This window comes from Prorops nasuta, unplaced genomic scaffold (assembly GCF_024137725.1).
Source record: "Prorops nasuta isolate Cenicafe-Biocafe unplaced genomic scaffold, Cenicafe_Pnas_1.2 PNAS00013, whole genome shotgun sequence".
NCBI classification, from domain to species: Eukaryota; Metazoa; Arthropoda; class Insecta; order Hymenoptera; family Bethylidae; genus Prorops; species Prorops nasuta.
Window position 1 is genome coordinate 2,359,684 of NW_027116810.1, and position 24,483 is coordinate 2,384,166.

Below are 24,483 nucleotides of genomic sequence, written 5' to 3' on the forward strand. Positions count from 1 at the left end.
AGGAAAGATTCCCTGCATGATTTCCCTAGATATATGTAGAAGTAGTTAGCTACAATTGCTTTAAATGCTCTTCACATTTTCTTTTTTGCAATTTAAATGATTAGCTGTTAGCTCTGGCATAATCAATCCGATAAATAGCCATTAATCGCTAATACCCTATAATTAAACATTAATCATTGGGTGCTTAATAAATTGTTCTTTTTTTTTTACCCTTGCGTATATTCGATTATTTATTGTTTATTATTATTAATTAGGTTAAACGTTACTGATATATAATCAAGAGATACCTCTGTAGGAAAAATCCATAATTATAGGAAAGTATAAACTGTAACAATTGTTAATTAATTATTGGTGTTTGTTTCCTAAATAGGGGTCTATTAAGCCTATATTCAGCTTTGTAGTTATTACTGTCTTTAATTTTGCATAATTGAGGGATGACCCTGTAGAGGAGACTCTTGATTGTAGATCAAAGCAAAGAGCGCCTGAAATTTATTTCTTTATCTATTTACCTTTTATCTTCGTCTTTATATACTTTACATTATTTTTATTTTTGGCGTGATTATTGCCTATATTGTTATATGTACCGCATACTTGCTTTTGCCCTTTCATAGCTCTTTGCTCAAGTGAGTACTATAGTACATCAAGCGCTGTTCGCTCCCAACCTTTGTATCCTAGGTTCATTAAGGTATAGAATTAGCTAACCCCTCAATTGCGACCTACATTTGTCACCGCCTTCCTTGACCACCAAAAACCGCAAGATGAGCTCATCAGAGAAAAGTAGCAGTAACCGGGCTAAGCGAGCTCGGAAGAGACACCAGAGTAAACGCACCGAACAGGACATCCGAGAAGAAGTTTTGGCGCTGCCTTTTGGCGATCTGATACGGACATTGGAAGAAGGGGGATTGAACACAAATTCTGGACTTAATCAACTACCGGACCGATTGGTTAGATATTTGAAAAGAAAAGAACTGGGATTCAACGCCGCCAGATGGGATGCTAACCGAGATGAAGTCGGAGCAATAGGTTTCACCCTACCCAAGAAGAACGTCTTCGAACCAGTTCCACTTGAAGAAGCTACTATGGCCACACCAGCAGAAACCACCATAATTACAGTAGCTACAGCGGAAGTACCAGCCTTAGTCATCACCTCAACAATGACCACCATAGCATCTATCACTGCGGCAGTCCAAACCGTCAGCTGTTCACAAGGATCAGTTTCCTGCGAAATGCAGAAATTCTCACCAATTCTGCCATATTCTACTAGGACGTATCATACAGGAGTGAATACCCTTCCACATATAACTGTAGCCCAACGGTGGAATTTAGATCCGTTCCCACCTTCTGGATCCAGAGAGAGATAACCATTTGGGAGAGAGGAAGAGCCCTTACCGAATTCGCTAACGTCGATGCCCCCTACTCAAGAAAAAGGTTCCACCGATACATCTACCTTGAAGAAAGACATGACACGGACATCGCCAGAGGAAGCTGAGACAACGCGAATCCAAAGCCTCGCTACAGCCGCCCTAGAAGAATTTAGAAGCCTCTCTATGGAACTTCATCCTGCCAGCAGAGACACCCATGTGGGTGATTTAGCCAGTAATTGGCCCAGCCTAGAAACAAACTCGAGGAAAACCTGTCGTTTCTGTCATGGAGCACGAAATAGCCATGAGCCAGAGTTACTTACTGAAATCAGGCCTTCACCTTCACAGGATCTACTTATTCCAACTCAACAAGCGTCATGGCCACTAGAATCACCTCCTGCACCTCGATCGCGAAGAATAGGACCCCCTAAAGATCACAGAGGACCAGCCCTTCATCGAAACCAACGAGCAAGAGATCAACTCGAAACGACCTATCGACATGCATCCTTCTCAGATGAGTCTCCTTCAAACACCACCGAAATCCAGTCAGATAACTCCAGTAAATTATCAACGAGCAGCCATCGACGCCAACGTCTCTCGAGGAGGATAGCCAGAGGAAATCAAGCGATAGACACTTTGCATAAATGGAAGATTTCCTATATGAATGAAAGAAAAGAGAATGCCTACTCTTTTCTAGAACGTCTTGATCGTTGCTGCCAAGGATCAGGGCTACCCTACAGCGATCTGGTTAGGGTACTACCTGTAGTCCTATCCGGAGAAGCCGAGAAATGGTATCGGTTGGAAGGGCAACACTGCCGCACTTGGGAGAGCTTTGAGAAAAAGTTTAAACACCGATTCGCTTCAAAGGAGTCTCAAAAACGGATCAAGGATCAAGCCTATTCACGCCTCCAAGGAGAACAGGAAGGGATCCAGGAATTTGTAGAAAACATGAAAACAATATTCTTTTACTTAAAACCTCCCCTCAGTGAGAAGAAACGTTTGTCTATAATCTATGACAACTTACTGCCGGCATACACCAGGCACTTCCTTAAGAGTGAAATCACTTCTCGCCGAAAGTTGGTCCGCATTGGTCAGGAGCTGGAACAACGGTGGGCAAAAATTAAGAACCGTCGAATTAATACTGCCCAACCAGGAATTATACCTATCCCCAGCGCAATTTATGCCCGGCCTTTAAAAACCAACGATAAGTGTGCTCCGCTCAAGGAAGAGGAAGAGGTAAAAACGAAACCTAAGGGTAACGAACAACGACCCAGCAAGCCTGCTAGAAAACCAAAGCTAAAGAGTTCCACGGATATGTCTTCCAAAAGTGACCCCGCATTGGCTAGTATGAAAGAAGTTAAGGTTCGACAGGAGAAATCGGGAGGATCCGGGAAAGGGCTAAAGGATCAAGGCACTCTGACTGTCATTCCAATACCAGTCACCTCACAAGGAATGAGACAATACATAGTGCTACCACCATTACCACCAGGAGCGGATAATTGGCGATTGGTACCGGCTGTGACGACTACCATCGGCACTCAGACGTCTTCTACCATATCTACCATTCGCTATACTCGGGAGAACAGTCCCTGCCACATTTGTCGACAGCTCGGCCATTGGGCCCCAGAGTGTCCCTGCTTATGGAGACTTCGACGGTCTGTTCCAAAAATACCAATTGATTTTGGTAGTCGGAATCAACCACCAGGAAGCGCAATGGGATGTGAACGACTGAGGGCAATGTTATCTCGCTTAAACAACCAAGGGCCTGTGCACCTTCAGAAACATCCCTCTTGACCTCGGATAACCCCTAGATACAACCACAAGAAGCGAACCAGTGCAATCAATTAGGACTACTCTAAAGAATCAACAGGATAATCCTTTTCAGGGAATTCGCCTTAATACTTTATTTTTCAATGAAGATAGGAGTTTATCATTAGCAGCTGCATTAGAGGGAGGAGCCGAAGATTCGTGTCTGGGACAACGATCATCCAGATTGAAGAAGGACTCGTTTAACTCACCAGCACGATATCAGAAGAGGAAAGGAGATAGCGGCGATTCCCCTACTAATAAAGAAACAGCTAGTTTTAGAATAGATATTTTTTCCCTTTTCTTTTTGTATTCATACTTCAGGTCTTGTATACCTTAATACTTATTAAGCTCGATAATAATTGTAAAGATCTACTTATGGATCTCCGTTCTCCACCCGTGTCCCTTTCGTGAAACCCCGGGTTTCGTTTTAGGGAGGGGGAGTGTGACGAAGTATAATGTTCGTCACTTATATGTATTTTGTCTTTTCAGTTAGTCCGAAAAACGGGAGGGGGAACATCACCTGCCGGGTTTAGCGACAATCATGCGTATTAATCTTAATCGCGGTCGATGAGAAAACAGATCCGCGCGTGCGCAGAATACATTGTCTCGCGTGCCATAATTGCCGGACGACACTCGCATTTTTGGGCCCTACGTAGCCGGTTGTGTGCCGTAGTTGTGTCTTGTTGAGTCGTTAAGGGTACCCCTCTGTTTAGTATTTTCCATTTCTTCTCTACTTGTAATAGTGCGCCATAGCGATTTCACTGAAAGGATTCCCTGGTTATTAAGGAAAAAAGGTTGTAACGTTGCGTTCTCGCAACGTTACTATAGCTGCCATCTAGCGCTTTGCTAATCTCAAGCGCTAGATAGGCGGGTCGCGCACGAACTAGGGAGTCATCAACCGATAAGTATTGATCTAGGATCGATAACTTGTCGGCTCCCTAGTGCCGCGCGATGGGTGTAGTGGGGCAGCGGCGGGACAGGCGCAGGGCCTGACCTGCTCCCGCGGACTGCCCCGACACACGTAATTTAGATGTCAAAGGTGACACAGAGTGTACAAAAGTGCCCCGCCGCCGATATAGTGCGACCCCACTGACAGCCGCCACGCAAACGAGAGGGAAGAAAAAGGTGCAGCGACTGCCAGGGAGCCGCGAACCCATATCGGACGACAGGACATCCCAGCCCTTCGGGTCTGCCACCAAGGGCGAGAGCGAGAGAAGGAGAGAGAGAGAGAGAGAGAGAGAGAGAGCGGAGAGGAGAGCGAGATAGAGAGAGAGAGCCGAGAGGAGAGCGAGATAGAGAGAGAGGGAGATAGAAGAGAGCCAGCCCTTGTGAGCCGAAATTAGGGTGATTATTCGTGTATTGTTAAAGTCCTGTGACGTCCCGGGGTGTGCTAGAGCTTTAGGGCTCGTAGCACCGAACGGTTTTATAGGGAACCGCTGGCCCGGCTCACCTGTCAAGGGTAAGCGGGCAACTTAGCGGAGTGGTCATCCCGTCGGACCGATAACGCATGTCCTAAATTGTAAAAGCGCGACAGAGTAAAAGTGTTCGCGATTACTTCAATTCGTCGTGCGTTAGACCGTTGACAGGGACGTTCCCTTCAGTTAGTTCAAGGCCGCGGACTTAGTATCCTTATCGTGAGGACTCGCGACCTTAGGTTCGAGAGTAAACAAGCCGGGTCGTTGTTGTGTTCGAGTACGCGGGAACGGAGTGAGTGCGAATAACCGTCGCGTGACGCGCACGCGCGGGACGAGGGACTTATCCGCGTAGCGTCGCGCGGTAGTTAACTTAGGAATCCGCCGGTGGCGCGCGAGTACCGCGCGACTCGGTGGGACCGCCGCGAACGCCACTAGTGGCTCGAGCGCGAGGTTCTCTCGTACGTCATCGGGACTTCAGCCGCGTTCGCACCACTTAGGCCGCGTCCACACGTAGGACCTAGCGTGACTCCCCAATACCGTGTAACGCGAAGCGGAGAGTGTATTGAGAAGTAATTTTATAATAAAGAGGGTTTAATCAAAAATTAGCGAGCTATTATATTAGCACCCCATTCCCCACATTCGCGTACGAGGGTTAGAACCCCCTCTGGATAAATAAATATTCGGGTATTATCAAAAGTACATCGAAGGCGCCCGGGTCTAATAGGAAGTCGCCTATTGGGACGCGAACGCGATCGGTGAGGGATCACTCCTCCCTCCCCTTCTATACTATCCCTAGGGATAGCCAGTAGCGTCACAATTTGGCGCCCAACGTGGGGCCCACGGAGTGAGGTCTCGTACGCGGGGTAGAGTGCTAATTTTTTTTTTGTTGGATTTGAGAATAGTTTTTTTTTAGGAATTTTTTTTTGGGGATTGAGAAAATTTTTTTTGCTGTTCTGGTAGGTCGAGTGGCGGAAAAATTTTTTTTCTCGCACCCCTACCGAGGATAGAATTTTTTGCGGGATTAGGAATTTTTTTTTTGTTGTTGGTTGAGCGATTAGTATCGGAAATTGAAAATTATGTCGGATTCCGACAAATCGAGTGGAATGTCAGTACGCGATCCGGAAATATTAACGGAACGGAACGAATTACGACGGTACGCGAAAAATATGCCGCGTAGTAAATTAATCATTGCTTTGAAAGACGCGGAGCTAAACACACGCGATAGCTCGGAAGATCAACTACGCGATCGATTTGTGCGTCATAGGTTACGTGAGAGTTTCGGACCGGAAGCAGCTCAGTGGAATCCGCGAGTGGATGAATTGGAACCATTCCACCCCGCCGTCCCACCTCAGCCGCTTCCAACACCTTCGGCGATAAAAACCAACGATGACGAATTAGCGACACCGAAAACGAACCCGAAATTAAGTCGGCAATCGGAAGATGCGCTTCGTGAATTATTTGAGACCCCGCGGGGAGGGGAAACGTCGCGACAGATAAACATGTCAGAAGAGAGTAGCGACTCGAATTTGACGTGTATTGATAAAAATCGCAAACTAACGCCGAAACCGAAACGAGGGGTTACGTTTGAATCAGATTCAGACCGGTCGGGCTTCCGAAGGCGTGATCTTGATGAGCGGTCTTCGGAACCACCCAACCGAACCCCAGCGAACCCGGAGTATTCGAGGGAACGAAATGCGCCGGTAGGAGTGGGAAGTTCCGCATTAGGAGCGGTTCCGCCCGAATTACTAGCTAGCATCGTGCAGTTAGTAATTGCGTATCAGTCGGCAGGAGCGCAAGGGTCTGCACCGGTCGAAAGGGCACCGGAGATGCCTCAACCCCGCGAAATTAGTAGAGATTCGCCGGGAACAAGCCGGGGTGCGACTAGTCGCCGTCGACAACCCTCTGAATACCGATCGCGAAATAGATCATCGAGTTCGGAAAGATCGAGCGAGTCTAGCTCACGATACTCCAGCCGGAGAGGAACACGGGTAATAGATGCTTTCCGAAAGTGGGGTATTCGATTTAAAAATCACGATGCTGACGACGCCGAAGACTTTATAGAGAACTTAGAACATTGCCGCAATGTTTCCGACCTGACGTTTAGCGAGATTAGAGAAACTCTCCCAGTCGTGTTGAGCGGGGAAGCCAAAGCCTGGTTTAAGGTCGAAGGCAGCTCCTGCTCAACCTGGCGTGACTTTCGCGAGGCCTTCCTCAGCCAATTTAGGGATGAGGAAGATAACGACGCGAAATGGGAGAAGGCGCGACAACAGACACAAAGGGAGGGCGAATCGATCAAGGCGTATTTGGTGCGTATTCGGTCGATTATAAAAGAAATTAGACCGACCCCTTCCGTCTCGGTTCAATTGGACCTGGTTTATCGAAACCTACGTCCCAATTACCGCCGTAGAATGTTTCGTAGGGATTTTGATTCATTCACGGGTTTGCGCGAAATAGGTCGGGAAATAGAGAAGAACGCGGAGATAGACAAGGCGTTTAAACCACCGCCTGGAGCTACGAAAACGCGCGAAGAGGATAAATCGGCGCGTAAAAATCGTGAAGCTCTCTCTGCAGTTTCCGAAAAACAGCCCGAAAAACAGAAAAAAGGCGACGCATCCGGCAAGAACGCGAAGAAATCGGACGAGGAGAAGCCGAAAAAGAAGAAGTCGCGTTCAAGGAGAGGAAAACGCGGTAAATCCAAACGACGCTCGTCTGGATCAACCAGCGACTCTAGCTCGGGGTCAGATAGTTCGCGGGAATCTCCTAAGAAATCGTCTAGGAGATCGTCCCGAAGACATTCTGAAAAAGGGAGTAGGAAAGAGAGCTCAAGCCATAGCGGACACCGTAGCAGTTCGTCGGACGAGCTAGGTGCTATCGCTGCAGCTCCAAAACAAGGTCAGCGAAGACCAACCTCCTCCTCACGAGCGCCGGGAGGACATGTAGCGGGTCAGTCGCGATATCAGGATCGTGGGGGTCAATTCCGCGACGCAGCGATATGCCATCGTTGTGGAGGAAGAGGACACTACGCGAGAGAGTGTCCTTCGCGTGAGCCGACTCAAGCCGCGATTGCGCCTGCACCTTGGTGGGCTCAGCAAGCTGCCGGGATGCAAGCGCCGATGCCACCGCAAACGGTGACCACACCCGCGCTGTCTTATAATCAAGCGCAGTGGCCACCGACAACGTCCGCGTCGACAATAGGTCAGAGCCTATTGAATAATGTATACGGGAATGTGAGAAATCCGGGAAACGGGCAGTAGGGCTCGCGGAGGAAGCTCGCGCGGGCCCGGCTGATAATCTTCGTAAATCGGGTAGGACAGTACGATTTACTGACCCCGAATCGTGGAGGGACTCATCGGTGAGTAGCACGGATTACGAAGATTACGCGTCGGAAAGCGAACAAAAAGATTTGCGGGACTCTTCGACCTCGGAGTCAGAAGATGAACCTAATGCGACGCGACCGGACTTTAGCGCCGAAGATTCTAGTGAAGAGAGCGTTTATAGTTTTACCTCAGAAGTAGGAAGACGACCTTCATTAGGAAGTAACCCTGAAGATTCGATAAATGAAACGGAACCGAGTAGTTTATCCGATCATTTGTGTGCTTTGGACGAATTATTGCCCAAGAAGCGCAACGCGACTCTTGGCCAGGTAGGGGGGAAAGGGAACATCATAATCCGAACTCGTCGCTGTGTTCGGAGTGATGCGTTCCCTAATCAACCGAATACCGATGGCCGCTATTATTTGCAGTTAGAATTATTTGGACAAATTTTTCCTGCACTAATAGATACGGGAGCATCGCGATCGTACCTCGGACATCGAACGCTGGAAAGAATCCAAGCGAAGATTGACAGGTCGCAAGATAGAGTTATGCGTACTGCCGATGGTACGGAAACGCGAGTAATAGGGGTTATTGCGCTAGAATTAGAGTTAGGGAAAACGAAAAAAGTCATGTATTTCCGCGTGGTACCGGTTTTAGACTACGACTGTGTCCTCGGTATGGATTTTCTCCGATTATTCGGAGTTTTAATTGATACTTCGCGCGATTTATGGCAAACGCGCGACCGAGTAAATTTGAGATTCGCGAAAATAAACGCGGCAAGCTCAAATGAGACACACGTATCTTCGTGTTTTGCTATCGCTGAAATGACTAGCGAGCAAAACGCGGTATTAGAGAAGTTTCGAAGCGATAACTTCCCCGAGATATTTGGACCAGTCCCGGCGACTACCCTGGTCAAACATCATATAGATGTCCAGGGTCAGGCTCCAATCCGCCAAGCGGCAAGGAGAGTGTCGCCGGTGATCTATAAAGTAGCGCACGAAGAGGTCGATAAATTATTGGGTGAAGGGATTATCGAACCCTCCACGAGCGCGTGGGCCAGCTGTCCGGTTATAGTACTAAAACCGGGCGGGAAATATCGATTTTGCATAGATTTTCGACGCGTGAATAAGGTAACGCGCAAAGACGCGTACCCGATCCCGCATATCGATAGCATTCTCGATAAACTCCGCCACGCGAGATACATTTCGACGTTAGATTTAAGTCAAGCGTACTTCCAAATACCGCTAGGAGACGAGAGTCGGGAAATTACAGCGTTTATAGTACCCGGAAAAGGACTCTTCCAATTTAGGCGTATGCCGTACGGTCTTACGAATGCCCCTGCGACGTTCCAGCGAATGATGGACCAATTAATCCCGCCTGAATTCGATCCATACGTGTTTGTCTATCTGGACGATATAATAATCGTAACGAACACGTTCGCGGAACACCTAGGATGGTTAGAGCGTGTGTTGAATATTATTCGATTCGCGGGTCTAGAAATCAATCGCGAGAAAAGTAAATTTTGCAGGTCGGAGGTGCGGTTCCTTGGGTATCTGATAAATCGTAATGGTTTAGCCCCAGATCCCGAGCGAACCGCGCCATTAATGAATTATCCGCCGCCAAAAGACTTAAAAACACTACGCCGATTCCTAGGGATGGTTGGTTGGTATACACGCTTCTTACCCAACCTGTCGAAGGACAAAATTCCACTCGTCTTGTTATTGCATAAAGGCGTGCGCTGGCATTAGGATCAAGAGCAACAGACTTCCTTTGAGCGATTGAAGGAAGCGCTGTGCTCGGCCCCGGTCTTGGCAAGGCCCGATTTTTCGAGACCTTTCCAAGTACAGACAGATGCTAGCGACTATGCAATAGGAGCAGTATTAACTCAGCGACACGGAACTGAAGAGCATCCGATTGTATTCGCTAATCGAGTACTATCCAAAGAGGAGCGGAATTACACGACGACCGAGAAGGAGTGTCTCGCTGTCGTGTGGGCAATTCGGAAACTAAGACCGTATTTAGAAGGCTATCATTTTACGGTTGTCACGGATCACAGTAGTTTGCGTTGGCTACACAACTTGAAAGATCCAGTCGGGAGATTAGGTCGATGGGCCCTCGAATTACAACATCATTCGTTCGATGTGGTTCATCGTAAAGGCGCATTGCATCACGTACCCGATGCATTATCACGCGCCCTCCCAGTAGGCACCGAAAATGAATGCGTCTCCGCGGTTAACGAAGAAAATAGCGAAAATTCGAGCGAAAATTTGGTCACACAGTCGCGTATCGACTTCGAGAGCGACCCGTGGTATACAGCACGACGCGGAAAAGTAATTCAGCGACCGCGGGCTTACCCAGACTGGAAAGTTGAGGGAAACCGGCTGTATTGCCATCGGCCGGACGTGATACTCGAATCGATAGGTCGCGATTATGATGCGTGGAAGTTAGTCCTCCCGCGAGAGGCTCGACTTTTAGCCCTACAGGAAGCTCACAATAACACTTCCGCAGGACATGCTGGCGTTCAGAAAACTCACGCTAGAATCTGTAAAGATTACTATTGGCCGGGAGTTTTCAAAGACGCCGTAGCATTCGTCCGCGGGTGCAAAGTCTGTCAGTAACATAAAGCTGTACAGCTTGCCCCTGTAGGACTTATGGGAACTCGGGTAGTGGAGCGACCATGGACTGTGGTTGCGGGAGACATAATGGGCCCCTTTCCACCGAGTAAGGCCCAACAGCGTTACGTAGTAGTCTTCCTCGACAACTTCAGTCGTTACGTGGAAATGCGAGCGATCCGCACAGCTGACGCCAAAAGCATCTTGAAAGCTTTTAGCGAGCTGGTTATTTACCGTTGGGGATCACCGGAAATATTTCTTTGCGATAACGGTACCGAGTTCGTAAATAAGGAAGTGACCAAATTTCTAAATGAGCATCAGATTAGGCAATTTACTATTCCGCCGTATCACGCGCAAGCTAACCCGGTAGAACGCGTGAATCGGGTAATTAAAACGATGATTAGGATATTCGTAGAGAGCGACCACCGAGACTGGGACGTTCATCTTGCAGAATTCCGTTTCGCGATTAATTCCGCGATGCATTCGTCGACTGGAGTATCTCCCGCGTTACTTAACCTCGGTCGAGACCCAGTAATTACTCCGAATCTACGGCGAGAGATTGAGGGTTCTCGTACGATACTTAGGAGCGACCCCGAAAATTGGGTGGCGCGACTAAAACGTCTTCCTTTGATTCATGATATCGTGCAGGTAGAGATAGAAAAAGCGAGTGCTCGTCAAGCCCGCTATTACAATCGTGGCCGGCGCGATATCAGGTATCGGGTAGGAGACGTGGTATCGCGGCGCGGCAGACCATTATCGTCATCTGCTGATAATTTTGCTGCGAAGCTAGCACCATCGTACGAGGGCCCGTTTAAAGTAGTTCGCGTAATATCGCCGGTCGTCTACGAGCTAGAAAATCAAGGCCGTAGTAATCCGAAGGTCCACGTTTCGGATCTAAAACCGTTTGTCGCGTCGTTTTGCGTTCCGGACGTCGATGAACCGGGTGAGGAAACCGTTGCGGGGGAAGGGGACGACGACCCTGCACCTTCCCCAAAACCGACCGGTAAACGGAAAGGGACTCCGGGAAAACGGAAAATGTCGATCGTGAGCGATTCGTCGGATTCCGCCCCGTCTACGTGGACGGCACGCCTGCGTCCACGTCGAGACCCAACCTAACCCTCGCGAACCTGAGTGCGGACTTGTGTGTGTGAATGGATGAACGTGTGTGTCGCGTGATTTTTTATTTTTTTTGCGGAGAGATGACGGATGCCTCCTCCTGTTCCAGAAGATGGATCCGTACCTGCAGCAGGTGGTGACCCACTGCTGGCTTCAGGGGATTCCCCTGCCGGGCACCCTACCAGCAGTGGGCCCACCCACCGCCTACCCGCCACCCTCCCACCACCACCAGCCGGGGTACCCTCTCCCTCCGCCCCGCTATCCCGAGCGGGGTACCCCCTACCCTCCGGCCTACCCCGCAGCCCAGGCCTCTGGGTACACCGGTCCGCAGCCCGCCGGCTGGGAGGCGGAGATGAGCCGTCTGCGTAGGGAGAACGAGATGCTCCGGTGGGGAGCGGGCTACTCCCGCACCCGTTCGGACACTCGTCCTCCCGCGCAGGGGGCCTCTCGGCCACCAGCGACGGGAGTCGGACTGGCTGTACCCAAGCCTAAGAAAAAGGCGCATAGGGGCAGTCGGGGTGGCCGGAAGGGCCAGGGAAGGGCCCAGCAAAGGAGGCGGGCGGAGGAGAGAAAAAAGAAGGAGGAGGAAGAGGACGAGGCTCGACGACAACGCATCTGCGTTGCCGTCGAGCAACGAAAAAAGGAGGAGAGGGAGAAAAGGAGAAAGGAGGAGAAGGAGAAGAGGGAGAAGGAGACGAAGGAGAAGGAGCAGAAGGAGAAGAAGAGAGAGGAAGAGATGAGGGCGTGGAGGAAGGAGAAGGCGGAATGGGAGCAGGAGAGGAAAAGGAGGGAGGAGGCGATGGAGGAGGAGCTCCTCCAGTTATATTAATGTCCGTGTCCGCGTCTAGTGTTTAAGTTTTGTTTTGTATAGAGTCTTCTTTTTTTTTATTTTTTTTATATATTATATGTAGGCCGAATTGTTTTTTTTGTAATAAATGGATGTGTGTGTGAAGCGAGCGTTATTTTTTTTATTATTGTAGTATTGTAGGATTGCGCGCACCAGGAGGAATTAGATGGAGATAGGAACACCCCAGGGTCGACTTCAACCGGGAGGAAGTTGACCAACCCCCAAGTTGGTCCTAACGAGGGGGGAGTTGTAACGTTGCGTTCTCGCAACGTTACTATAGCTGCCATCTAGCGCTTTGCTAATCTCAAGCGCTAGATAGGCGGGTCGCGCACGAACTAGGGAGTCATCAACCGATAAGTATTGATCTAGGATCGATAACTTGTCGGCTCCCTAGTGCCGCGCGATGGGTGTAGTGGGGCAGCGGCGGGACAGGCGCAGGGCCTGACCTGCTCCCGCGGACTGCCCCGACACACGTAATTTAGATGTCAAAGGTGACACAGAGTGTACAAAAGTGCCCCGCCGCCGATATAGTGCGACCCCACTGACAGCCGCCACGCAAACGAGAGGGAAGAAAAAGGTGCAGCGACTGCCAGGGAGCCGCGAACCCATATCGGACGACAGGACATCCCAGCCCTTCGGGCCTGCCACCAAGGGCGAGAGCGAGAGAAGGAGAGAGAGAGAGAGAGAGAGAGAGAGAGCGGAGAGGAGAGCGAGATAGAGAGAGAGAGCCGAGAGGAGAGCGAGATAGAGAGAGAGGGAGATAGAAGAGAGCCAGCCCTTGTGAGCCGAAATTAGGGTGATTATTCGTGTATTGTTAAAGTCCTGTGACGTCCCGGGGTGTGCTAGAGCTTTAGGGCTCGTAGCACCGAACGGTTTTATAGGGAACCGCTGGCCCGGCTCACCTGTCAAGGGTAAGCGGGCAACTTAGCGGAGTGGTCATCCCGTCGGACCGATAACGCATGTCCTAAATTGTAAAAGCGCGACAGAGTAAAAGTGTTCGCGATTACTTCAATTCGTCGTGCGTTAGACCGTTGACAGGGACGTTCCCTTCAGTTAGTTCAAGGCCGCGGACTTAGTATCCTTATCGTGAGGACTCGCGACCTTAGGTTCGAGAGTAAACAAGCCGGGTCGTTGTTGTGTTCGAGTACGCGGGAACGGAGTGAGTGCGAATAACCGTCGCGTGACGCGCACGCGCGGGACGAGGGACTTATCCGCGTAGCGTCGCGCGGTAGTTAACTTAGGAATCCGCCGGTGGCGCGCGAGTACCGCGCGACTCGGTGGGATCGCCGCGAACGCCACTAGTGGCTCGAGCGCGAGGTTCTCTCGTACGTCATCGGGACTTCAGCCGCGTTCGCACCACTTAGGCCGCGTCCACACGTAGGACCTAGCGTGACTCCCCAATACCGTGTAACGCGAAGCGGAGAGTGTATTGAGAAGTAATTTTATAATAAAGAGAGTTTAATCAAAAATTAGCGAGTTATTATATTAGCACCCCATTCCCCACATTCGCGTACGAGGGTTAGAACCCCCTCTGGATAAATAAATATTCGGGTATTATCAAAAGTACATCGAAGGGGCCCGGGTCTAATAGGAAGTCGCCTATTGGGACGCGAACGCGATCGGTGAGGGATCACTCCTCCCTCCCCTTCTATACTATCCCTAGGGATAGCCAGTAGCGTCACAAGGTGTAGCATGGTAAATGGACCCGATACAGGAAGCATGGAAGGAAAGCAGAACTTGGGAAGAACCGTCTAGCACGTGGCAGTCCTTATAAAGGCCCCTGCATGGATCCCCATTTTGTCTGCATATATAGTTGATTCCAGGTAAAGCTGACTTCGAACTTGCGAAGTCAGGTTTCCTTAATCTTATACTCCTCTTTCCTTGAGTTTCGTCCGGCATTATTACTCGTATGATTCTTCTTATATTTGTATTCAGCGTATATCAGGTATTTTCTAATTAATTAATTTGGATATTGCTCCTTTTTATTAATTGTTACGTTTTCGGGAGCGGTTTAAGAGCAGTGGGCTAATGGACGGGTCGCGAATCGCGTAGGGATTGCCTGTATTCTAGGAATACGTTGTAGGACGGGGTGTAATCCCTCGTCGGAGAAAGGCGATCCAGAGCCTTCTCGAAGTTTTCCCGACGCGAGCCCGTTCGAATATCCTTGCCCTAGCCGTTTCCCCGTTATTTTAAGTAAAATTTACAAAGCGTCTTGGTTCCCGCATGAGACGAGTCTCAAGCCGGTCAGCCGCGGAGGGTCATATTAGCGGATTTAGCAAGCTGGCGCCCAACACCTTGTAAACGGTTTATTGTACGTGATCTCCTTTTCATTATGGTGTATTTAATATAAATAACAAGTTTATAAAATTAACTATTGTCATTTTAATACAACGTAGGGAATACCCTATTGTATCTATGAGAACGTTTGCTGATCCGTAATAATTAAAGTAAAACTGTATTTTTAGAAACTACTCATTTGCTTATTTGATTACCCGGCCAATAACTCCCTCCGTGTGCCTTGTGCGTCGGTTCTGGTCACTGCCTATCCCCTGGCAAACCAAGGCCCATAAGTGATACTTTTCGTTTCTAGGTAATAACCTTAGTGAAAGCACTTATTTGGCCAGGCCGCTAAATACGACGTTACACTGTATACAAGCTGGTACGAGTAGATTATTATGAATCAGTAGAAGAGATCCGTTTAGGTGATATGGCTACCATTCAGGAAATAATATATTTCTGGTTATTATGAGTCAATCTCTTTTAAAAAATCTCAACCTATCTAAATACATATATACTTATTATAGGTGTACAAGGGAACTAGTGGTGTGACTGTAGGGGATCGAGTGCTCAGAACAGCAAAGCTCTTGTCTGTTGAATTATGGCCTGATATTCTTGGCAGCATCTTCCATGGCATTCAGCACACACTCAAAGACATAAAAATAAGCTCACTAGCTCCATTTGTATTCCAAAGGGTGTTAATGTGTTTTGCTTGTCTCATATTACACATCCTGTGAATTGAAGCAATAAAATGTTAAAATTGGCAGCCACATCACTGCTCTTGATTTATTTGGAATTATTTACGAGAACACTCGTAAAGCACGGGATGTAATCTCCTGCAGTAAATATTTAACAGTCTCGAACAATTTCTACGACAAGGACTTTCCTGAATTTGTCCTACTGAGAGCAAAAGTTTATGAGATTCTTCAGGAAGAATAGAACATGTTTGAAATCGTGCAATTGATCGATAAAGCTTCCCCATTTCAAATAGACAGAATAACCTTGGAAATTGTCAAGTTGTTGAAGGACGACTTCTTGTAACAAAAAAGGTAATCGCAACGATTCGAGTATATAACGTGCATATTTTTTAAGAGTGTCAATTCGTAAATTTCACTTTCTTTTTTCTTTCTAGTTACTCGCCGTACGATCGTTTCTCCGTCCATTCTATAAAATCGTCGGAATATTTCGAAATATGATCGCTTTTTACGATATGTCTAGGCACGCCGTAGAATCAACAGCTCAGTTAAAGAAGAATAAAATTATGTGGAACGTGATTTGCGATAATATGGTAAATATTCTCCATCAGCTTAGCTCTATGAGGTTTAAGGTAAATTTATTACGACTATTTTCACATTACTGCATATCATATGCCTATCTAACTATCTATCTCTCTTAGGAGCCTATAAAAGACGGTGAAGCAAAGGGGTTTGGTCAGACTTCTATCAACGTCACGAAGACATACGACAGGCATTCATAAATCTGGAAAATTAATTCATTCGCATCATTTAAGAAATAAGTTGGTTCTACGGACTGATGGACCTCGACGATTTAAGAATGTGTCCTGGGTCATTTTCAAGATGGTAGAAAAATGAAGGAGGGTGAAAGATAACTCACTCTATCAAGAATGTCTCATCTAATTAAAAATTTTACTCGCTTAAGTTCAAACGCTTCTTTCAATTTTACATAAAGACAGTGTTCCCTATTCTTAAATTTCGTTTATAAAAAAAACACACAGGGCCTCTTATAACTGTTTTTATCCAATGAAGCTGGGACATCTTTGAACATTATTTCAGCTAGATAACAATCCTATATTGCACATTGCTGAAAAATCTTGCACGTAAAGATGGAACAATTTATAAGTAGCAAAATACATGTTGGAAAACGTTAAAACTTATTATTATGCCATTTAAAACTGTAGAATGAATCGTTTTAGTGCTTTCTTATCTGGGAGTCATTCGGGTATACGTGTAAATTGCGTATTTTACGCAGACAAAACAATCTATATATGTATGTATTATTTAACAGAAAAATCTGTAAAACTTTAAATTCGCGTGAAGCTTCGCTTACGAAGGTTGCATAGAATCGGAGTTTTGTTTTGCAGAAACAAAAATCGTGGGGAACAAACGATTATTGTATTATATAATATTATTGTATCGTGTAAAGGTGTGCGAGAAATTGTTGGTATTAAACAAAAATCTATTAATCTTACACGCGGATTGTGAGATCCTGACCTGCTCGAATCAGATGCAAGGGAGCTACAAATATGTGACGTCTTAGATCTATTTCCCGAGCAGTAAGGCCTAGAAAATGGGCTATATATGTATATACTTATATATAAATGAAATCAATAAAGCAATGAAAGTATTAAAGATTTTCAGTTGTACAAATTCATTCCTCCACATTTTGATGATCGTAGATATTGTTAAAGTAACGATAATAGTTCCTTCCTTCGGAATTCATCATAAAGGATTTGTGAACAAGTATTATGCCGTGGGCAGAGGTATATCATGGGAATGTTGAATAATGATAAATGTAAATCATTGTTTTAGAATCAACCAACGGCCTGTTACTAATGAATTGATGAAATAGATCTATCAAGGACAAGGATCTTTGAACAAAATGATAGAATTCACATAATCTCCTCCATTCCGATCGCTTCAATATCATTTCCATTGCAGAATATGTAAAAAAAAAAACAATAAAGAAGTTGTTCGCTTAAAAGTGGAATTTATTTAAAGAAGAAAACAATGAGTTTCTGAAATTTTGGTTTAATAAACATAAGCTATGATAATTATAATAATAATATAGTAACAATAAACTCCGCGGTATTTACATAAACGGTATATTACAGGTCAAGTATATTTCCATAGTTGTAATCCATAGACACTTTCCTGACTCACAGAATCTTACAATAGGAAAATATATGTTATTGCTATGTTTACATGTGTATGCGTACATACATGCAACTGTTTGCATAGATATATATACCTTTATGTATATAGGATTATGCATTGTTTAAATTATTTTACACCTTCAGTAAAAACTCACATTGCAACTATTTTATTTTACAATAAAAATTCGTCTTCCGAAACTTCGGCTTCTACTGATTGTGGCATTGCAGCATGTGCGCCTTCGCTTTCAGCGTCCCTTTCAAGTACATTCTGATTTCCTGAAACAGATACGAGTACCGTAGGGTTTAAATTTATTATAAAGAGAAAAGAAGAGGGTTATTTGTAATAAGTATGTACCTGATTCTCTTGATTCAATGTTGCTGAAAATTAAGGGAGTGAAATTTAGGGATTGTTGCAAGAATTCCAAAATTTTTCTTTGCACAAGTCTCTCATTCTTAGACAATACTGCTCTTTCCAAATTTTCCCACCCAATAGGCAGCCATTTATCCAGATCGGATGTGATTTGCTGTTTTCTACAAATACCATTTTCTAATTGCCTATATTTGGTATGGTAACTTCTGGTAATATCCAATGTTCCACCTATAAAAAAATTAATTTATTTAATGCTTTGTATAAGATCTTCACTGAATATTAATTGGGAAAAGTGAAATATCTTCATATTTATAGTTATGAAATGAACTATTTACTCACGAATAAAATTGTAGAAGGACGGTTTAATGCCTAAGAATTCCTGTGAAAACAGATGGTAGCGTTCTTGAGCGTTATTAGTCCTATTTGCTGCTTTGTACACGCAAAACACATTAGCGCCCCCTTTTGCTATCCACTCTCTATAAAAATACAGAGACAATGGAGAGACAAAACTAAATACTTCCTCATTATCTTCGATATCTTCTATTAGCATCGTATATGCAGGTTCGATGAGATCTACAGGTAGCAATGCCAAATTGATTAGCATCCTAATGAATTTCTCGCACTTGGTGCGATCGGTACTACTTAAATTGGAAATGCCGCTCTGCATTCTCATCTCACGTGCTTTTTTTCTAATGCTCTGAAAGATTAATATAAATGTAGTTTAAATTATGCCTAAACTATGATTAAGTAATATTGTAGTTGCACCAGACTTACATAGACAAAGTGAAAGTAACATCCCTGTGTATGGCAGTCAGGGAAGATTTCTTTAATGCTGCTGTACAAGCCGCATTCAAAATCTGTAATGAAAGTTTTCGGGTTCATTCCTGGAGCTAGATTAGCCTTGACAAGTTTGATCGTTTCCAAATACAGCTCTTTTGTCTTGTTAGACATCAAGGCCCACGCAAAAGGAAATACCTACAAAAAGATTAGTAAATTTAATGAATTAAAACAATAAAATATAATGTTATTATGTATTGCAGGCAATATTTAATTATTCTAGATTTCATTAAATATTATTAATAATAAAACTAACTTTGCCATATTTCTCTGTCATCATAGTAAAGAGCTGGTATACCCCTTTTACTTTCGGCTTCGTTTTGTATGTTGCGTCAGCAAAATAGTCCGTCGCACCTTCAGTGAGATATGTAGCAAAATTCTTGAAACCAAAAACCACGCATTTCGATTTATTAATTTGGTTGCAGTAGCTGAATACATCTAATTGAAACTTTATGTGTTCGCCGTCTTGATTGATGAAAAAATTCATCATTTTTTGCCACTGCTCCTGGTTTTTCAGTATGTGCTCCATATCATCTAGCCCATCCGGAACTTCAGGTTTGCTATTGGCGATCCAGTTTTCTAACGTTTTTTTAATGTCTTCAAATGACAAATATTGCGATTCTTCGGGATATCTGATATGAAATAATACAAACATTTCATAGAGTGTTAAAATGCTATTTAATTATAAGTTAATATTTATAATTATTTGTATGAAACTATAGTATCTGTCTATTACCTAATAAACTTATTTTACTGAAGTTTGAACTATTTTGTATTTATTACCTTCGAACGCATTCGTCATATATTTCCCGCGCAGTTGACATCGAACTTTTGAAAAGTTCAAAAGCTAATTTCCTCATGTTTGCTTTACATAAATAAGCAGGATCTGCACCGTGCATGTTGTGCTCGGACGTCATGCGAAAAGTGCCATTTGATTCAATCATTCCCTTACCGGAACAAAGACGGTCTTTACAAATTAAGTACCTTAAAAAAAATGAATATTAGTTTATAAATTACCAACAAAAATTAACGGGGCACTTGTTTTCATACAAAATTTAATGATTATGAGACTATTAAACTATTATAACTCTATTAAAGATTCTACATGTAGCCACCAATGTAAGAACCAAGATTATTAAAAAAGTTAAGAACAATATATTATCGCGATTTGTTACAATATTTGGAAAGCAATTATATGAAATTTATAATAAATAGGAACTTACTGCTTTATTTCTCCTCTGGCATTTACATATTTTTTGTTCACATGGTAGACAAAACCATCGTAAAATACGTTGTCTTGTTTTTTTATTTGAACATTAGTACTGGATACAAATTTACGTTTCCTCACCCTTCTTTGAATTGATTGAGACACGTTATTATTCGATTGATTCGACATTGTTGTTATTCACACCGTCAAGATTATACGAGAAATGGGTATAAAGTTTAAATAACAATATGGATATCAATAAATAATTTTCATTTGTTTCAAAATACATTGTTGCCAATAGGATGACAGTAATAAAAAGACAGCCGATTGAACGGAATAGTTACATAAAAAAAAAATGATGATTTTTATCCTGGTTCTTATCGTCCGGTTCCAAAAAAATTGACGGTCAAAGAATCTTAGCCTATAGAGACTCCCTAATTCTGGTCTAAGAAGTAAAATTGATGAAAGTCAGAGCGGTACATAATTAATTGCCATTTAATTATATAAAATATTTCTATGGATTACAACTATGGAAATATACTTGACCTGTAATATACCGTTTATGTAAATACCGCGGAGTTTATTGTTACTATATTATTATTATAATTATCATAGCTTATGTTTATTAAACCAAAATTTCAGAAACTCATTGTTTTCTTCTTTAAATAAATTCCACTTTTAAGCGAACAACTTCTTTATTGTTTTTTTTTTTACATATTCTGCAATGGAAATGATATTGAAGCGATCGGAATGGAGGAGATTATGTGAATTCTATCATTTTGTTCAAAGATCCTTGTCCTTGATAGATCTATTTCATCAATTCATTAGTAACAGGCCGTTGGTTGATTCTAAAACAATGATTTACATTTATCATTATTCAACATTCCCATGATATACCTCTGCCCACGGCATAATACTTGTTCACAAATCCTTTATGATGAATTCCGAAGGAAGGAACTATTATCGTTACTTTAACAATATCTACGATCATCAAAATGTGGAGGAATGAATTTGTACAACTGAAAATCTTTAATACTTTCATTGCTTTATTGATTTCATTTATATATAAGTATATACATATATAGCCCATTTTCTAGGCCTTACTGCTCGGGAAATAGATCTAAGACGTCACATATTTGTAGCTCCCTTGCATCTGATTCGAGCAGGTCAGGATCTCACAATCCGCGTGTAAGATTAATAGATTTTTGTTTAATACCAACAATTTCTCGCACACCTTTACACGATACAATAATATTATATAATACAATAATCGTTTGTTCCCCACGATTTTTGTTTCTGCAAAACAAAACTCCGATTCTATGCAACCTTCGTAAGCGAAGCTTCACGCGAATTTAAAGTTTTACAGATTTTTCTGTTAAATAATACATACATATATAGATTGTTTTGTCTGCGTAAAATACGCAATTTACACGTATACCCGAATGACTCCCAGATAAGAAAGCACTAAAACGATTCATTCTACAGTTTTAAATGGCATAATAATAAGTTTTAACGTTTTCCAACATGTATTTTGCTACTTATAAATTGTTCCATCTTTACGTGCAAGATTTTTCAGCAATGTGCAATATAGGATTGTTATCTAGCTGAAATAATGTTCAAAGATGTCCCAGCTTCATTGGATAAAAACAGTTATAAGAGGCCCTGTGTGTTTTTTTTATAAACGAAATTTAAGAATAGGGAACACTGTCTTTATGTAAAATTGAAAGAAGCGTTTGAACTTAAGCGAGTAAAATTTTTAATTAGATGAGACATTCTTGATAGAGTGAGTTATCTTTCACCCTCCTTCATTTTTCTACCATCTTGAAAATGACCCAGGACACATTCTTAAATCGTCGAGGTCCATCAGTCCGTAGAACCAACTTATTTCTTAAATGATGCGAATGAATTAATTTTCCAGATTTATGAATGCCTGTCGTATGTCTTCGTGACGTTGATAGAAGTCTGACCAAACCCCTTTGCTTCACCGTCTTTTATAGGCTCCTAAGAGAGATAGATAGTTAGATAGGCATATGATATGCAGTAATGTGAAAATAGTCGTAATAAATTTACCTTAAACCTCATAGAGCTAAGCTGATGGAGAATATTTACCATATTATCGCAAATCACGTTCCACATAATTTTATTCTTCTTTAACTGAGCTGTTGATTCTACGGCGTGCCTAGACATATCGTAAAAAGCGATCATATTTCGAAATATTCCGACGATTTTATAGAATGGACGGAGAAACGATCGTACGGCGAGTAACTAGAAAGAAAAAAGAAAGTGAAATTTACGAATTGACACTCTTAAAAAATATGCACGTTATATACTCGAATCGTTGCGATTACCTTTTTTGTTACAAGAAGTCGTCCTTCAACAACTTGACAATTTCCAAGGTTATTCTGTCTATTTGAACTGGGGAAGCTTTATCGATCAATTGCACGATTTCAAACATGTTCTATTCTTCCTGAAGAATCTCATAAACTTTTGCTCTCAGTAGGACAAATTCAGGAAAGTCCTTGTCGTAGAAATTGTTCGAGACTGTTAAATATTTACTGCAGGAGATTACATCCCGTGCTTTACGAGTGTTCTCGTAAATAATTCCAAATAAATCAAGAGCAGTGATGTGGCTGCCAATTTTAACATTTTATTGCTTCAATTCACAGGATGTGTAATATGAGACAAGCAAAACACATTAACACCCTTTGGAATACAAATGGAGCTAGTGAGCTTATTTTTATGTCTTTGAGTGTGTGCTGAATGCCATGGAAGATGCTGCCAAGAATATCAGGCCATAATTCAACAGACAAGAGCTTTGCTGTTCTGAGCACTCGATCCCCTACAGTCACACCACTAGTTCCCTTGTACACCTATAATAAGTATATATGTATTTAGATAGGTTGAGATTTTTTAAAAGAGATTGACTCATAATAACCAGAAATATATTATTTCCTGAATGGTAGCCATATCACCTAAACGGATCTCTTCTACTGATTCATAATAATCTACTCGTACCAGCTTGTATACAGTTGAACCAGAATCTTTTTTGCTATAACAACTAAATTTAAAAATGAAATATTATTATAACGATAGATTTCAATAAATAATTGTATTAATATAATGATAAAAATAATTAGCTAACCGGGGCTAGAAGCTGCATAGATATATCCAAACTTTTTATCTCTCACCCAATTTTCAAATTTTAACAGACCACGACCCGTCATTGCAAAATATTATCTGAAAATAAACATAAGATATATAAACATAATTCTTTATGAAGATGTTCTTAACCAGTTTTAGAAAAAATATACAGTCCCTGTGGTCTTGTGATGCATAGCTTTTAAAATAGCTTAAATAAAGTTTACTCACAAGTACTCGTAACAGCTTGCCATAATGCATCATCCATATTAACTAAAATCGCACATGCAACAATAATAAAGTTCCATCGTATAGCCAATATTTAGGTAATCTTGTGTCTTCTTGGACCTTTTCATTTCAAGTAATCCATTAAAACCTTCATGAATGAAGAAACTTATTTTGCTTTCTATATATTAAAATACAGGAAGCAATCTGTAACATACAAGACACAAAGAATCAATCTCTTTTAAAATAAAAGAATTATATAATTTCATATGATATACGAAATAGTCATCTGATATTTGTTCATCGTGACTTGTTTATGATTACAGTTCGCACTAGTAACAGCAAGTGCACTTTTATGCAACAAATTTGAGCTCTTTATTGTTCCTCCACAACTGATTATTTCTGCATTTTATTAATAACATAACCTTCCCCTGTCAAACTATTTTCTATACACCGTTTAAGCTAATATCAATCCGAGCACGCAAAATACCGACGTTACCGACATGCCGTTCCGACAATTTCTGCGGTTCAATTTACCCGGCCTGAAGTTAGCGTTTTTCTGCGAAAATCTCTTTCTGCGAAAATAGGTTTCTGCGATCTGCGGGTGGACCGGAAGCCTAAATCCAGAATACCGTTTCCCGCCAAACCACTACAATCCTGCCCCTCCTCGGACCCTGTCCCTCCCCTTCCTCAATAATCGGAATCCCCTAGGAGTGGACGCAAGGGAAACAATTAATACATAAAGACGCAAGAATTTCTTTTGGTTTACCATATATTGTTACAGGTTTTTCTCTTTATACAAATATTTCTTAATTCCTAAACTTAACCTACGCCAGCCCGTGCCACTCCAGCACCTCCTGCTCCGTGAGTTCTGGCTCCCACTCGCTCCAGGAATCTCCCATCTGGAGGTTGATCCTCCTCCATCCGCTGTCCTGGAGCCAGCGTAGCCCCAGGAAGTCGAAGTCCTCCCTGAAGGACCAGGTCTCCAACAATCGGTCAGCCAAGTCATCGTTGGCAGCCCGGGGGGACCTCCTTTCTTCCCGGATCCACCTGATCTCCTCC

At 43.4% G+C, this 24,483-nt stretch overlaps 1 pseudogene; it reads right to left on the bottom strand.

Annotated features, from left to right (window-relative positions):
* Nucleotides 1-21,964: 21,964 nt before the first annotated feature.
* On the bottom strand, nucleotides 21,965-23,282 carry LOC136778024 (V-type proton ATPase catalytic subunit A-like; annotated as a pseudogene).
* Nucleotides 23,283-24,483: the final 1,201 nt, after the last annotated feature.